At 39.9% G+C, this 15186-nt stretch overlaps 1 protein-coding gene across 2 annotated transcripts in view; it reads right to left on the reverse strand.

The window, feature by feature from the left end:
- Window positions 1-15186, reverse strand: part of CDH8 (cadherin 8) — a 370394-nt gene that overhangs the window by 339549 nt on the left and 15659 nt on the right. The gene's annotated exons all lie outside the window — the stretch shown is intronic.

The following is a 15186-nucleotide window of genomic DNA, read 5'->3' on the forward strand; positions in this document are numbered from 1 at the left end:
GTTACTGCAGTGTAATAGCTTTTATCAAGTAAGTTTTTAAATTTTTTAAAATTTGTTTATTTTAGGCTGCGTTGGGTCTTTGTTGCTGCGCACAGGCTTTCTCTAGTTGTGGCGAGCAGGGGCCACTCTTTGTTGTGGTGTACAGGCTTCTCATTGTGGTGGCTTCTCTCGTTGCACAGCACGGGCTCTAGGTGCGCAAGCTTCAATAGTTGTGGCATGTGGGTTTCAGTAGTTGTGGCGCACGGGCTTAGTTACTCCATGGTATGTGGGATCTTCCCAGACCAGGGCTCAAACCCGTGTCCCCTGCATTGGCAGGCGGATTCTTTAACCACTGCACCACCAGGGAAGCCCTCAAGTATGTTTTAATAATGTTCTTTTCATGTAATCTCCTTACCAGGTGTTATAAATTTAATATTCCATTGTAATTTGTATTATTATGATGATGGTGTTTCTATATTTGTATGACAATAATACTTTGTAATGCCTGATTGTATTTTTTTTTTCAGCAAATCATTTTTACTCCTGTAAAGCTCAAAAGAAAATAGTCTCTCTGACCAGTGTTAATCTGAGGTTGGTCTGCCTCATGGTAGAACTCAGCATTACTATGTTCCACATCACTCCCTGAGTGGTGGAAGTTGATAGTTGGTAAACATCTTCAACCCACCCTCTCACTTGACCTTCAGTTTTTTTTTACTGTGTTTGTACTGTGACACTTTGAAGCATTGGAAATGTGTGCCTATCAACATGGAATGTGGGCATCCATCATCTCATTCTCAATTTTCTTCTTCTCCCTGAGTATCAAATACTCACAGTTAAGCATATACTTTCATCCATGCCTTCAGAAGATAAAGCACTCATGTTAAAGAAGCACTGCTCCTTGTATTCCGTGAGATTTATTCCTTCCTCAAGCTTGGTGTTATATTTGTTTAGATAATTCAGAATTGTAGAGAAACAGAATGTTGGATTTCAGAGAGCCCTAGAGAGCCCTGAAGCCATCCATGTCATTTTCCAAATGAGTAACCTATGGCCATGGAATGTAGGGGCCTCATAATGTCTAGGGAATGACAATCAGAAACAAAGCTTTAACTAATGACAAGAAGAGTCCAAGGTGTGGACGGCTTAAAATAGAAATAACTACCATTATATTTAGTCCCCTCTAAATGAATGAAGATAATCACATTGCTTGGGGAATCCTAGAGGAAAAAAATCCTGCAAGCTAATTTTCTAGATGAGGAAACTGAAGCTCAACAAGATTAAATGACACACAAGGCCACAGGCTGTAGTGTATGGTTGTTATGACAAGATGTAAAACCCAGCTTTGTCTAACTTCAAAGAGGAACTCCTTGCCACAATACTTCAGGCTACTACAGTTCTCATTTAAAAAGAAAGGACCCTGTACTTTTGACAGAGGTCAATGGTGGTGATGCAGGGTACGGTGAACTGAATAAGCTCTTCATCTCAGGGGATAAATATGGAAGAATAATAGGTTAGCCACTGTGGTTATAACAACAACAAAACAAGATAGAAATTATACTGAAAACTTGCTAATGGTTTCAGATATTTGTGCTAAACATCATTTCCTAATTTTGTGTTGTGTCGCTATGTTCATATAAGGCAGTTTCCCTCCTAGAGCTGCAAACCCAAATCTATGCCCCCTAAAAAGTTGATTTGCCTCCAACAATATACCTTAAATAGTAAATCGTAAAATAGAAAATACAAGTCCTTTAAGAGGAAGGAGGTTCAAATGAAAATCTGCATCCAGTCACATTAATGCTTAGCTTTCAGGGGAGGGAGAATGGAAACTAAACTCAACCCCTGACCCAATGGGTTAGAAAAGTTTTCCTTGTGCTGACACTTTTATAAAATTCAAAAGAAAAAGCCAGAACCTTTTGGTGCTTACAGAGCAGCAGAATCAGAGGATTTTGCATTTGTAAAGACTCTTCTAAGCCTCCATTTCCAAAGTGGGAATCCTTTCTTCAGCTAGCTCAAAAGTTCTCTCAGGAGAGAGGAGCCTTCAGATACAGACTTTTCCTTCCTTATCACATCTCAGGGAGCAGTTTCCAGGCATGCTAATTGTCCTTGTAAATGTAACAAAGCTTCTCTGCCAGGTCACGGGTTGAAATTGTATTCCAGGGCTTGAAATGCCAAGTGACACAGACCTGGTCCTCCTTTTCCCACCCAAATCCAGCCTGGTGAATATTCCTAAAGAAAGATTTGACTGCAATGACCTTCCTCAAATGTTAACAAAAGAATTCTCTAACATTCTTGCATTCATGGTTTCCTGGCCTGGACTATACATCATGGGGAACTTGGGGCACCAGGCTGTATAAAGGAACACAATCTTGGACAATGTGAAGCTAAGAGGTCACAAGGCAGTGCAGGCTTTTGAAAGCCTCATTCAATAACATCCCCTGGGAGGATGACTATTATTAATCCAAGTTCTCAGTCTGCATTTGGCAGCATTAAGTAGGGAAGTAATGTAGTCCTTGGATTTAAAAGAGACCACACAAATCAGGTGACCGGATGGTATACTTAAAAGGTATCCCATCCAGGCCTTTGCTAGCTCCTGGCAATGACGTGCAGCAGGATTTAGGAGTCCGAGTCTTAAGCAATCCACTTTGTGGTGCAACGTGGAACTGCAGTAGTAACCTCAACACTTCTTGATGGAGAGAAGTTACCACAGGGGGGTACCTCTCAAAGGACTGTGTGTAGGCAGTGTGATCATTAGAGCAAACACTGAACAAGGTGTCAGAGGCCCAGTTTCCATGTGGGTTGAATACCATCCCAGTTATCCTCCTGGCTCCCTGGGCTACTGAGATAATCAAGGGAAATATTTGGAAGAGCAAATTGTGCTCTGTAAAAGTAAGAACTTTTTCCATATTCCATAAGAACGTATCTATGTGCAAGGAAACATATGGAAGAACCAAATAAAGTGAGTGAGGGGGCAGTGCAGTGTAGGCAGAAAGAAGCATAGATTGCGGAATCAGCTGGTTCTGCATTCCATTCCCCATTCTCCACTTTCTTGGCCATTCTAGGGCAGTAACTAAATCTCTCTAAACCTAAAATTCTTTATCTGTTAAGAGGCACAGGGGTGATATTAACAGCCCTCTCTCACAGGGTCCAAGTGAAGGCTAAATAAGATTCTGTACATCTGGAAGGCACCAGGTACTTAGGAAGTGTTATTTCCCTTGGTCCTACCTATACATATCCTTCAACTTCCACCTTGCCTACTCTTTCTTAAGCTGTTAAAATATATATTTATTCAAATATATTTGCGAAGTGCAAAAACAGAAAACAGCCTCAGCTTTCTCTATGGCCATTTCAGATTATTTAAAATTAGTTGTATAAATTAAATTGTAAATGTAAAATGTAAATTCTAATAAAATGGTTTTTCTTCCAATGTTTCAAAAGCCCATTCCACAATTTTAGAGAGCTTTAGAAGACATAAATTGTCCAGAGGCTTACTCATAATCCTTTCCCACTTTCCCACTTCTTTTGTAAACTAGTGCCATGATCCCTAAGTAGGAATGATGTGATGATTTTACTTAAAGACTCATTATTAAATTGTTACGCTCCATAACCAGTTTGAGGTAAAATCCCATGATTTAGTCTCTAGCATCAATTACTAGAAAGTGTATACCTTTAAAAGCCAAAATTGTGTCTCTGGAAAAGTTTAAAAGAAAGATCATCCTGTTTGTTGGTTCACGCAAATTGTTCTGACTTCATGCCCAGTCCTGCCAGCCACAGTTATTCAGCAAAAGCCATGTGTCAGAATCAAAACGCACTTCTTTTCAAAAAACCAGACCTGTGTGATCAGAAATGCCATAAAAGTATGCATAAGCCCATCTGTCCAGGGGCTGAAAGAAATTAGTCTGGGCCTAGTGAAAACCACTTAGTGGACCCCAAATCCTCTCCATATGGCTTTTCTCCTCACGCACTCTCTCTCTGTCTCCTCTGCCTTACTTCTCTCTCTCAATCTTCACCTTCACCCAATCTTTCTTTTTCCCTCATTGTTTTGGATTCTTTGTGTTTCTGAAATTCTGTGTTTCTGTGAAAGTCAGTCACTTTCTATGTTTTGTGTCTGGGCTCCTCTCTTATGTTGTAACAGTCACGTGACTTCCTCTCTGTAATTGAGGATTTGTGTCTTACTGTCCATTTGCTGCTTGGCCCTATCTTTTGTGTCTCTTTTTTTTTTTAAAGGGGGGGGTTCTTTATTATTATTATTATTTTTAATAAATTTATTTATTTTTGACCGCTTTGGGTCTTTGTTGCTGCACGTGGGCTTTTCTCTAGTTGCAGTGAGCGGGGGCTGCTCTTCATTGCGGTGCCTGGGCTTCTCACTGCAGTGGCTTCTCTTGTTGCGGAGCACGGGCTCTAGCTGCACAGGCTTCAGTAGTTGTGGCAAACGGGCTCAGTAGTTGTGGCGCATGGGCTTAGTTGCTCCACAGCATGTGGGATCTTCCCGGACCAGGGCTTGAACTCGTGTCCCCTGCATTGGCAGGAGGACTCCCAACCACTGCGCCAGCAGGGAAGTCCCTTTGTATCTCTTTGACCCTCTCTCATCACCTCATTCTGTGTGTGTGTTCTTATGTGTTGGGGCAGGTGTGTCTCTATGTTTCTTGTTTGGTCTTTTAGCTTCAACTTGTGTCTTTCCTCCCACTTGTGGATGGAGGAAAAACTGGAAACATTGAAATGCATTCCCAATAGTTTACTTGGGATGTGGAATTTGGTTTCAGCTATAAAAAACTTAGACCTTTACAGCATGAGTGTAATGGCAGGAAAAGCGGAGAAGATGAGAGGAACAGTGGCTGTAATCAATAGGACCAACCATTGCAAATGACTCATGATTCCTGAAAACACCTCACAGGGCTGATGACAAATGTCCCTGCAAAGTCAGGGTCAGATTCAGACGATGAGCTCTGCCAAAGTAACACTGCTCTAAGAGAAAAATAATAGGACACACGCACACGTGCACACACACACACACACACAAGTATGACAAGAGGCAAACTGCAATGAGAAATTCATTTATACTTTTGGGTTCCCAGAAGCACATAAAAAATAAAAGCAAAGAAAACTCCACTATAAATAAACCTGCCACATTCTAAATAAAGCCTCTGAGTGGCTGGGGAGTCTGGCTTTCTTCGAGGAGTTACATGATTTGGTCATTTTTAATAGCCATGTTTGCTCTTTCACCAAATTACTTTTCCTCATAGAATCTGCTAAAGGCACGAGGGGATTATTCTCAGTGTTCAAAGTGCACCAGTAACAAAGGACATGACCAGAACTGTCCAGAGGAAGGTCACTATGTTAAGAGCTAGCAAGGAAGAGATGAAACAGAGAAGCACATATCCATTTGGAAAAAGATTCTTGGAGTTGCAAAAGGCACTGGGTGAGTCACTGAAGAGAGCTAAGTAAATTATAGATCCCACCTTGGAACCTCTGTAATATTGTCCACCAATTCAGTTTCCAAGTGTACAGGGAATTGTTACTAAATTATTCAGCATTAACACAGTTAGTTCAAGCAACTGGAGGGTACAAGCTTTTTGTCTTCTTTTTTTTTTTGGTCTTCTTTTAACACCTGTCTATGTGTGTAAGATTTTCTTTTTCATCCCATTCAACTATTCTGCTCTTCTTTCCACTGTTCTGGTGATTCTCAGTTCAAAGAAAACCCACAAAATTGCCCAGTTGTGGCAAAGCTTCCAGTGAGCTAACTTAATGCTACAGCTCTGGAGTACTTAAGAACTCTGCCCAACTCAGAAAACAGCTAGAATCATTTCACTGTAGTCACCTAACCAATGAGAATTCACTTCAGTTCCAACATCTCAATTGTCTTACTTGCAAAATGGAGACAACATCTATAAATATATTTAACACACAAAGCAAGACGCCTTAAATGCTCAGGAAAAATATTCTTTTCCTCCTGCAACTCCTTCATCATTTATCTCTTACTTTATCAACATAATCATCTTAAATGTATATCTGTAAATGATAATGCCAAAAAGAAAGACACTGGGCTAGCCCCTACATTTGGAGAAGAACCCACAAATCACCTTGTACATGGTACCAGCCCTGCCCAGGCCCAGACTGTGGCAGTTTCATCTCCCCATAAAGGAAATAAAACAGAGCCGCCACATACATTAGCCTTAAGGACATTTTTTCTTCTCTCAAGGGGTTTGTATCCACCTCTGTCTCTGACTACCAAAGCATAGAGAGACGCATGCAAAGAAAAAGGTGTAGTGGCTTTGCAATTGGATAGATATCACTAAATGTCTATTTACATCTTACTAAACCTTTTACATCTAGTCTGGAGACCATACAGATATGTAGTCGGTTAACTTCAGTGAGCCTCACTTTTCTCATCTGCAAATTGGGGTGGCAGCCTAGCACATTGAGCCCTTCCCGCACGGGGTTCAAATGTGACAATGTGCTGCCGAGATTACAGGAACAAGTTCAAAGATCACCACGCCCGGGTTTGACTCCTGGCTTCAGCACTTATTCACTTGTAAACTCTAATGCAAACAACTCTTCCCTTCACAGCCTCTCTCCAGATCTGGCACTGGGAATAATGGTACCTTCATCAGGGGGTTGCCAGGAGGATTGAACGAGAAAACTTTATAAAGTGTCTACCATATAGTAAACATTTAATAGATATTTAAATCTCCTTTTCTCCCCTACTTTAATGTCTCTGGCTAATGTCATCAAGTTCACAGTCTCCACTAGATATTCACAGCCAAAATAATAATAATAATAATAATAATCTATACAATACAGCTGGGTTTTTTTTTAGGATTAGAGAGAAATAGAAATATGCATCCAGTGTTTTATTCCCTGCTGTTCCCCCAATATTCCTCAGCCCTTCTGATCAGGCTCATTTGGATTCTGCTATTGTCTCCCACGGAAGCCCAGTGACATTTGATGCTCTGCAGATTTCAGAACACATCTGCCGCGCTGTGGTAAATACATGCAGCAGGAAAAGAAGTCCACGGATATGAGCAGGAAACAGTTCCTGTTAACTAATCAAGTTTGGGGAGGGGTGTTCCACAGACAGTAACCTCCCTCTGCTGTCACCTGCAAAACAGGGGAGTCCCATTTGCAAACTGGTGCCACAGCCTGCTGTGTCCAGCACTTACTACAGGGGTGCAAATGAGATAAGCAGCGGCTTCTACCCACAACCTTGCCTGGGGCTCTTGCAAACACCAGCTCCATGACTCTTTTCTTTAGTTGAGTGGTATTCAAAATTTACTCAGGCTGTCTACAGAAAGCAAAAAGCATGACTTGCACTATCCCTGGATTAATTGATGATTGACTGATTTCTTTAAAAATATGTATTTTATGCTTTAATGTGCATAGGAATTACCTAGGGGCTATTGTGAAAATGCAGATTCTGATTCAATAAGAATGAAATTCTGCATTTCAAACTAGCTGTCAGGTGATGATGCTGCTGCGAATCTACAGACCCTCACTTTGAATAATAAGAATGTAGTGTATTTTAGTTCTCCTCCTAGATACATCTAAGAAGATTCTTAAATGTTTTGAAATGTGAGTGAGGTAGTAGCTGGTGCTGATGAGAAAACATACCCATATTTTAATGAAATATTCAGATCTTTGAATACTGACAACACTGTCTTTAATACATTTCAAAATATTCAAAGACTTAGTTAGGAACAGGAATATACATAATCAAATTATGCCAAGGGATGAGTGTGTGTGTGTGTGTGTGTGTGCGCGCGCACGTGCGGGTGATTTTAAGTTAACTATAGTATAAATAATATGTACAGATGAAAAATGCTGAAATATTAAAGAAACTGCTATGTAGAAAACATGTCTAGCCAGGCCAAATGAGATACTGTAAATGCCGTTAACACTTTTATCTTTCTTAAATAACACAGTACCTTAAATAACGTTTCTACACTATTCTTACTTATTGAAATATTAAAAGCAACATGCAGGCTGACTGCATTACTTGAAGACTCCAAAGATAGTTCCCAATTTCAAGGCCAAATACAAAATCTTCACGAGATAGTTTCCCATTTCAAGGCCAAGTACAAAATCTTCAATTTTTGGTTAATATGTGGTCTGTTCCATGGTAATGAAAGTCATTTAACATGCATACATCAGTGCAGCAAGACTGTGGCTGTTCTTTCTCTCTTCATCGTTTCGTAAAAATGATTAAATATTGCTGGCACTTTAATTTATTAATTGATGAGACTGAACTTCCAAAGGTTTAACACAGGTGTGGTTTAAAATAATAAAAAAGATTCTATTAATATTTACCAACTGATTTCACATTAAATGATGGTCCCTATGAATTTGCTATGAATACATGGCATTGGTTTTAAAAAAATTGAACACTATAACATTGTCATTTATTCTTCTCTCATTTTATTATGTTTTACAATGTAATAGCAGAGTCTAGAAAATAAAATGCAGAAAATTATAAAAAAAGAAAAAAAAAGATAACCCAACCACATATATTGGAAAAAAAGTTTTAGTATATTGGTATATTTCCTTTTATTGATTTGTGGTACAGTTATTAATATGAATTAATGTCAGGCATTAACCCCTTATTTTGTTTGTTTTTTCATATTTATTTATTTTTTGGCTGCATCAGGTCTTAGTTGTGGCACGTGGGATCTTTCATTGCGGCACGTGGGCTCTTCGTTGCAGTGCGCGGGCTTCTCTCTAGTTGTGGCACGCAGGCTCATTAGTTGTGACGCGCGGGCTTAGTTGCCCTGCGGCATGTGGGATCTTAGTTCCCTGACCGCAGGTCGAACCGATGTTCCCCTGCATTGCAAGATGGATTCTTAACCACTGGACTACCAGGGAAGTCCCCCCTTATTTTGTTTTTAATGAAGGTTACATGATTATTATTTATTCATTAGATAGAATCATACATTTGGGATTTTTATAATCGTACGTTGTTTTCAACTGGGGAAATCTTTATATCAGAAATAGTGGATAGTGGTTATAGATACGATTAGGATTCTCCTTACATTAGTTTTTAAAATCAAGAGTATTGACTTTGTTTGTGAAAATTGTTGAATATGGATGATCAGAGTGATAGGTACAAAGGAATTGATTATTTTTGTTAATGTTTGATTATATTTTTTATGTACACATACATATCATAATAGATATATGCCAGGTACTCTGTTCATATCACATATGCATTTTTAAATTATATTCTATACACATTTTATATCTTGCTTCTGATATTTATTCAGTTGCAATCATGTTCCCATGTTCTAAATTTTAACCATTTTTGGATGATTCATACTATTCTGCTATGTGATGCATGGAAAGCTTTCCCAGTTGTGCAGCCTTTATGTTTGCCCAATTCTTCCCTCTGAGCTTTGGCTTCGTATTTGTGATAGGAATCAATTCTCTGCTTTCTTTCTTTTCCACATTGAATACCTTGGTGCTATTTATTCATAAAATAGGGTGACATAATCTGGCTTTTTCACCCACAAACATATAACTACTAACACTTTGCTTCAAGTGGGAAAAGTATCTGCCTCAATGAGATGACTCTTCAAGAGGACCGACAAAATGTACAAGATTCTTCTTGTAAGTCTGCATGAATTTACTTTTCAAAGCATCTACAGAGATAAGCAGATTATACACACTCTCACTTGGCCCCTTGGTAAGGAACAAAGATACAGTTTGGCTGTGCCCGAGAGGCTGTGTGACTTTCCCCTCCATCTACCTTTGTAGCAGAGGTGAAAAGAAACAGAGTGAGAGTCTGGGGGCTACCAAGAGAAAGAATTAGGAGATGTCTTGGGATTTTACTCATGTACAAAGTCAGCTAATAGACTGTGTGTACGTGTGTATGTGTATGTGTGTGTGCGTGTGTGTGTGTGTGTGTGTGTGTGTTGAGGGTTTCTGCTAACATACATGACTAATACTATTCCATTTTTTTTATATCAGCATCAAAAGACTTCCAACAGCTCTGGGATGCTTGTTATTTCTAAGTTGGGACACTGGGCAAAAGGCAGACAACCCTTGTTGTTTGGTCAGATTGAGACGTGCGATGCTGACTTGCATTCCTGCCAAATTATTGGTGCACAAGTCTCTGTCTGAGTAGGCAGAAGCTTCACGAAACTGACAGTGAATTGTTCTCGCAAGGCCAAAGATACAATTTGGCTGTGGCTGCGTAGCCCAGTGCTCTTAACATGCAAACAGCCAGCAAAAATAATGGCATGTCAAGTGCAATTTTCTCACCAGCCGCTGACACCGTAAACTGTAATATAGTGTAATTATTTGGCACCCCGTGTCCTTCATACTAAGCACCACCCAAATGATTTCCAAGTTACGGGGAAGAGGGAAGGTTAGAAGGTCAAATTTAAAGAGAGAAAATGAGTCAGTACCTTGGAGGGAGAGAATTATAAATAGATGTGGCATCACCAGTGAGAGTTATATCCAAATAAGGAACTGCTCAGAAATCCAGGTAGGAGGGGAAAAGGGAGGAAAGAGAGCAGAGGAGTTTATGTAAGAAAGAGGATTTAGGATAGAACTCTGACCACCTGGAAAGCAAACCGTTTTTTCCCAAAATAAAGCAGTCTGAGGAACAGAGGATCACAGAAGCACAGAACAAGAGCTAAAGGAACTTGGGTAGATAGAGGTTGCACACATTTTTTCTTTTTTATATTGCTTTCTTTTCCTGTTCCACAGGGATCTGTATCTTAAATATAATTCCATAATCCACTATACAATTACAAGTGAGGAAACTGCGCCCGAGAGACGTGTGACTTTCTGTTCCAGTTCCTTTATAGCAGAGGGGAAAAAAGACAGAAGCCAGATCTCCAAGAGACCCTTGCCCATCTTTCTACCTGATTCAAAAGATCTCAACCCTAGTTCTCTGTCTTCCAGTTACTCTGACCCTCTCTCAGCTCCTTAAATAGTCTTGTGCATATGCTATGTCCTCTGTGGGAATGCTGTCTTTTTTCAACCCTGCACCTTAGTTCATTGTTTTGGCATCTCAGCTCACAGGTGATTCCTTCAGGGAAGATTCCATCATCCCACCAAATAGACCAGTTTCCTCTATATGTGCTTCCATAGACCCATGTTCCTTCACTTCAGAGTACTTATCTTAGTTTTAACATGGCATATGTCACATTATGATTATTTTCTTAACATCTGTCTCCCCCTAGTAGCCCATTATGACAGAGGGCATGGATCTGTGTTTGCTCAGAACTGAGAATCCACTGGTAACAACACTTAGGAGATAGTAGGTGCCCAATAAATATTTGTGTAATGACTTGATCGATCACCCTCCTGACTCACAGCCAAGGGCTCTCAAGATGGCATCAAGATGCCAGCCTTAAAGAACCCATGCACATTTCATCCCAAGGACATTTTTGTCTCGGTTACAAGACTTATGAAAAGCACCATGGGTTTTCCTTCTCTTCCTTTTCAAAACCAGACAAATAAGAACATAGGGTGAAAGGTCCCATGTACCACCTTATTCTCTTCCAGAATTGGCAGAGAAAGTCAACACAGGAGGTCCTGGGCAATGCAGAAATCTAAATATTTATGTGTGTATACGACAGGCTCCAGACCACCTTGTACCACAGAGAGCTGGAGCCAGGAGTGGAGTCTGTTTAGCTGCCATTTGTTTTTCAAGAATTCAGAAAGATTTTTGGTCTAGTTTGTGACATAAGCACAAATGTAAGTTTGCAGAAGAATTGGAAGATAATGGAATCCCCAGCCTGAATTGCTTCCTACCACTAGTAAGGGGGACAGCCTCCAGAGAGAAGACTCTGCAGCCTTCATAAGGAGACTTGTTTTAACAAATTAACTTATCACTATTACTACCTCAAAGAAGGACTTTTAAAATCAATACATAGAAACAATGTTTAAACTACCCAGCAGGTCTCTAAAATAAACAACTGAAAAGGAGAACATGACAGCAATGTATTGCCCCTTTGGCTGAAAAATGCTATTTGTATTAAAGCTGATTGGGTTTATCTTATTTTATAAATTCCTCCATTATTTAGGTGAATTATTCATTCACTTATTCATGCAAAATATTTATGAGCTCTCCCTACATGCAGGCAGTGTTCTAGGTTCTGGGGATATTCAGTGAAGAACAAAGGAGACAAAATCCTTTTCTTTGTAGAACTTACATTCTAGTAGGAGACAAATCATAAACATGATAAAGTATGGAGTATGTGAGACAGTGATCATCAGGAAGGAGAAAAAATAAAGCATAGTCAAAGGGTATGAAATATCAGAGATGGGACGTTTATATTTTAGACAGAATGGGGCAGAGAAGGCTCTGTAAGAATACAGATTTCAACTTCATCTTAATTCACTGAGAAACTTACAGGCTTATGCTGCTTCTGATCAAGGGGACCCTCAGTCATCCCACCCTATCGCCATGACGTTGCATAAGCCGAAATCTATCCAGCAGGGGCACGTAACTTCCCACTCCACCCCACGCCATCAAGCTGAGTGACAGTTACCCTTCAAGACACATGGAAATATCAAACATCACCTCCATCCTAAGCAACCTGGGCTAATTGAAAGGGCCCCTCTTTAGGCTCCCAGAGTCCTGTGCTCACCTAGTGATGTAGTTGTCAGTTTGTCCATCACTCCAACTACACACACACACACACACACACACGCACACACACACAATTAAGACTACAATCATGACTACAATTGCTACGTGCAGGCACTGTGCATAAATTATTCTTATCTACTTGTGTTCATCTTATTTGGATACCCCTTGAAGAGCTTTAGTTACTTTCCCAGGGTAAACATCCAGGAAGTGGCAAAGCCAATATTCAAACCTCTGCAGAGTCCATCTCTAAGGCTTAGTTCTTTCTCTGCATCTAGCTGCCTACCAATATAGTAAAAACAGACAACGAAGGATGTAAGGGTATATGTGAAGCTCTGAAGAGCCAATCACTTAAAAACTGGCTCTGCCCTTGACCTTGAACTCAGTCTGCCAGGCCCGAGGCTCCCACCATGGTGACTCGCAGGAGGGCCTTTTAAAGAGCAGGTATGCTCACAAGTAACTAATGCTTCTCAGCCAGTTCCTGGGGAGAAGCTCAGCGATGAAGCGGTTGAGAGTCAGATGTGGAAGAGCGTGCACACAGATAAAACATTGCAAAGCACCCGTGGGCACCCTGATACGGATCCTCCCCACACTCAGCCTGACTCCTAATCAGCAGCAGTCACCCGAAATGCATTTTGGGCTTTGCTACAACCCAAGATCCTCAAAGGCCAAGCTGTAATAATTCAGGAGCAATTTTCTTTAAGGGGAAATATATATGATTGGAAATGTTTGCAGAAAAAGTTCTTCAGAAGTAAGTTTAACTCAGATTTAACAGTCGTTTGGGGATTGGCCATGTGAAGAGCAGCCATCAAGGATCAGAACCACTTTGGCCGTTTCAAAATCCTAGGGCTCACCAGCAACATTTCTGTCGTTCAAAGAAGCATGGATTTCTCAAGTATTAGTAAGTCAAAAAAGGATAGTAAATGCCACCTTGTTTGCCTCTCTCTCTGTTGCTACATTTAAAGAATGGAGGTAAAATTAGTCATTAGAGCCTGAGTCTAAAACAAACCCCAATTTAATTACTTTTTATAGTCAGATAAAAATGGAAAGTTCTTCTGGGGATAGCACGTTTGTTTATATTACACAAGATACCATCAGTGTGATAGACCTCCACAGAGTTCACTAATAGAAACAGGGAGAAAATATCCATCAATTATATATGTATGCATGTACCGTATACCCAGAATTTCATATGGTATGAAAATGCCTTGCCTTAGGGCTGGCTAAAGAAGTTTTGAGTATCCAGAACGTAGGAATTTAAGAACTCTGCATTTTATACTCAATAATTCTTAAGTGCAAATCATAGTTTAAATACATGGTAACTAGTCACTAAGATGTAATAGGATACAGTGGATAAAATTATGGCCTTGGGAATCCCCAACCTGATTCAGATTCAGATCATTTACTACCTCTACGATCTTGGTTTACTTTATTAATCCACCTAAGTCTCAATTTTTGCACTTAACAACAACAACAAAAGATAATGTGGTCAAGAGCCCCTATTCAAAACACGCTGGGTCAGATGTTTTGGAACTGAGAAGTTTTCACATTTAGAAATGTATTAAGGTAGATAAACTGTATAGTAAACAAAACCTTCAGCAGAGTCTGGGGCAGCACTCTGTAATCAAACACATTAACATTTCTGCTGGGAAATATATGAACAGTCACAGTAATGGGACGCACTACGACTATAGCCTCCAGTCAGTTCTGCTACCTGAGAGTGTATCAAGCATATAAAAAAATACTTTTTTGTATTTTGGACTTACAAAGAAAGGAATGTAGACCTGTTTTATACACGTATTGTCTGTATATATGTACATATGCACACATATACACATATACATATACATATAAAGAGCGAGGCAGATGGAGCTGTTGCTAAAATCAAACAGGACTGTGCCTACAAAGTGCTGCTATGATAGTGCTCAATACAAAACAGTATTGACCAGAATGTGAATTGCCTGAAGGCAGGGATCATTGTTTTGTTCATTGATACACCCCCATATGCCTAAAAAGGTATTTGGCTCAATAAATATTCTTTGAATGATTCATGACACCACCTCATCCAGATTTCCCTTGTCCAAGTAGAACTACATGAAATGAAAAAGCATAATCCTTGGGGAGGCTCAATCTGCGTTGCAGGACAATGAGGTAGAAGCAGGAATGGAATCAGAAGTTCCTAGCGAGACACAAAGTGTTAACTCAAGTCTTGAAGATCAATATTTAATTCTTTTTTTAAATCACTGCATTTGGGAAATGCATAATATTGGCATGATTCACTTCTGAATCCGACTTACCAGGAAAATCAGTCCTTGGCAGGCTCGTAATTGGAATTCTACCTATGATGATGGTGAGTGTTAAAATTAACAGAAGCTTATGAGCGATTCTGAGGAATAAACATGTACAGTCTTCAATAACCCACAGTGAAGCTCTGAAAAGCAGGCAGCCCTTATCCACCCAAGGAACATTTGTCTAACCTGCCAACAGCAACAAAACAAATGTAAATCCAGTCTAACACATATATGCATGTGCACACAGGCGCACACACATACACCACACACGCACACCACTAAGCTAAAATTTTGATTCTATACATTTGATTCCATCTGACAATGAATGCA

The sequence above is a fragment of the Balaenoptera physalus genome, assembly GCF_965194825.1.
Source record: "Balaenoptera physalus genome assembly, chromosome: 19".
NCBI classification, from domain to species: Eukaryota; Metazoa; Chordata; class Mammalia; order Artiodactyla; family Balaenopteridae; genus Balaenoptera; species Balaenoptera physalus.